This window comes from Cebus imitator, unplaced genomic scaffold (assembly GCF_001604975.1).
Source record: "Cebus imitator isolate Cc_AM_T3 unplaced genomic scaffold, Cebus_imitator-1.0 Scaffold16, whole genome shotgun sequence".
Taxonomy (NCBI): domain Eukaryota; kingdom Metazoa; phylum Chordata; class Mammalia; order Primates; family Cebidae; genus Cebus; species Cebus imitator.
The window spans coordinates 9,561,868-9,564,331 of NW_016107331.1; the positions used below are offsets into that span (position 1 = coordinate 9,561,868).

General features: G+C 35.4%; 1 long non-coding RNA gene across 1 annotated transcript in view; it reads left to right on the forward strand.

Moving 5' to 3' along the window:
• Nucleotides 1-1,673, forward strand: part of LOC108289138 — a 13,676-nt gene extending 12,003 nt beyond the window's left edge. Inside the window, exon 2 of the long non-coding RNA XR_001819016.2 lies at nucleotides 1,260-1,673. This is a non-coding gene — a long non-coding RNA (uncharacterized LOC108289138). The remainder of the gene's footprint in view (nucleotides 1-1,259) is intronic.
• The last annotated feature ends 791 nt before the right edge of the window (nucleotides 1,674-2,464 follow it).

Sequence of the window (2,464 nt, forward strand, 5' to 3'; positions counted from 1 at the left end):
AAATAATGATGTTTTTGGTTTCTTTTATGTGTTTATGGTATGTATTAAAAAAGGAAATTAGGCTACAGTAGAATATTTTTATTTTGAGCAGTAGCAGAAACTTCTTGATTTTATTAGAAAATTAAAATTAATTAAAAAGAACCTCCTGTTCGTTCCTTAAAGTCTTAGGTGATACTTGTTCTCTGGGCTGTCTAATTCTCTCTCCTCACCCTCGTCAATGGTCAGTGTCCTCCCCATGGCCTTGCTCTTCTTGCTCTACAAAGATACAGATGTGCCTTGATTTACAATTAGATTACATACCATAAACCCATGGTAAGTTGAAAATATCCTAAGTCGAACTTTAAATTAAATTAAATATCTAAGTGTAAAGACAGTTATGCATACATGGAGATAAAAGAGATTCATTTGTTATGTAAATGTCCTTTTTACTTAATCTTTGCTCTGCCTTGTATATTGTATGGTTATATGGTAGATATTGCTTTCATATAATCTTCTGTTTTAAACTTTTTTTTCTAAAAGAAATTCTCCCTTCCCTCTCTCCCTCCCTCCCTCCCTTTCTCCCTCCCTTCTTCCTTTTCTCCCTCTTTCCCTTCTAATTCTCTTTCTTTTTTTATGTTCCTGCAGACCACATTTATGATAGACATACAATTATTTAGATGTAATGCTGAATTAGCACTTTTTAAAGAAAGGTGCTTGAATCATGACAGTTGTGGGATTGAACCTGTGCTTGCCATTTATAAACTGTATACCTGTAATGAAGTAACTCAATCCTTAGGCACCTTTCACTTTTACATTCCTAAATTTATTATAGTAATACTAATGACTACCTAATAGGGTTGCTATGAAGAATAAAAATGAGATAGCTTGTAAAAGCCTTCCCAAGGTCATACAGAGGGTCCCCGACCTTGGATGGTTCAACTTAGAAGTTTTAGACTTTACCATGGTCAAAAGCAATGTGCATTTAGTAGAAACAATACTTAGAATTTTGATTTTTGATCTTTTTCCAGGCTAGCAATATGCAGTACAATACTCTTATATGACCTATTTGACACTTTGTTATAAAATAGGCTTTGCATTAGGTGATTTTGGCCAAGTGTAGGATAATGAAAGTGTTCTGAGTACGTTTAAGGTAGGCAAGGCTAAGCTATGGTAGGTTACATGTATTAAATGCATTTTCAACTTAGGGTATTTTCAACTTACTATGGATTTACAGAGTGTAACCTCATTGTAAATCAAGGAGCCCCCTTTTTTTTTTGTAGGGCAACAAGGGCAAGGCCCTGAGGGAGGACATTGACCATTGATGGGGTGAGATGAGAGAGAATTAGATAGCCCTGAAGAAAAAGGTCACCTATGTCATCATGTTGCCTGAGAAATCTCTCATAAGAAAGCTACATTAGTTTGTGTAATCTTTGCATCTTTCCATTTTTTGGACATAATTCGTGATGTAGCTGTGCAATGTCATGAAAGAACAGTGGACTGACAGTTGGAACATTGGTGTTCTAGTCCTGACCCTGCACTAACCAGCATGTGACAGGCCATTTTACTTTCTTAAACATCATCTTCCCCCCTCACTAAACTTAGAGAATGAAATAAAATTATTGAATAGGACTCTTACAATTCTTAAAATGACATATGATTCTAAGTTATTAAAACTTCCTTGACTGCTTAAAGTATAATTTTTCAATGTCAGTGTTTTCAAATCTGCCGCAAAGACCATATAGACATTTTATCTATGCACAGTGGCCAGAGGAGTGCAGAGAACAATTTGAAGTATTGTAGAATTGAGCTCCCCTTTCGTAAAACTCCTCCGAGACCTGAGCTCAATTTGCAGGTTCTGGCAAATCTGCCAAGAACCACTGTATTCTACCATGTTTTGGGAGGGAGATAGTCTTTTATCCTCCACTGAAAAGCATTGTATTAGAAAACAGAAGTACTGGGATCTCCTCATGGTTCTATCACTGATTAGACAACTATGGGCAAAGTAAATGACTCTCTTCTTTGGACATAATTTTTCTCGTCTATAAAATGAGCCAGATGTTCCAGAAAATCTTTATATTCTTCTATTGCAAAACTACCCAATTACAGTCCTAGTTAGGAACATCTGATGGATTCGTGAGTTTAAAAAGTTTAGATCGGAAACCTCTCCTTAATGTGTCAAAGCAGGTCAAGTTACAAATTTTCAATGAACAAAAATCCTGTTGCTATCATCACTCTTAACCACATATAATCATTTATCTTTCATGAAAAGAGTAATTGTTATATTGTATGGACTGAAGGTCTCTAATGTGTTTTGAATTACTTAGAAACCACACGGACGGGGACACACACACACACGCACACACAGAGTAATCTTATAAATAACAAGTAAATTCTCTCCCCAGCAAGGATACTAAATTTAGTCTGGAGAAGCATTCCACATGCTTTTAAACATAGATTTAGTGTCTAATATGTCTAATAGCTAAAA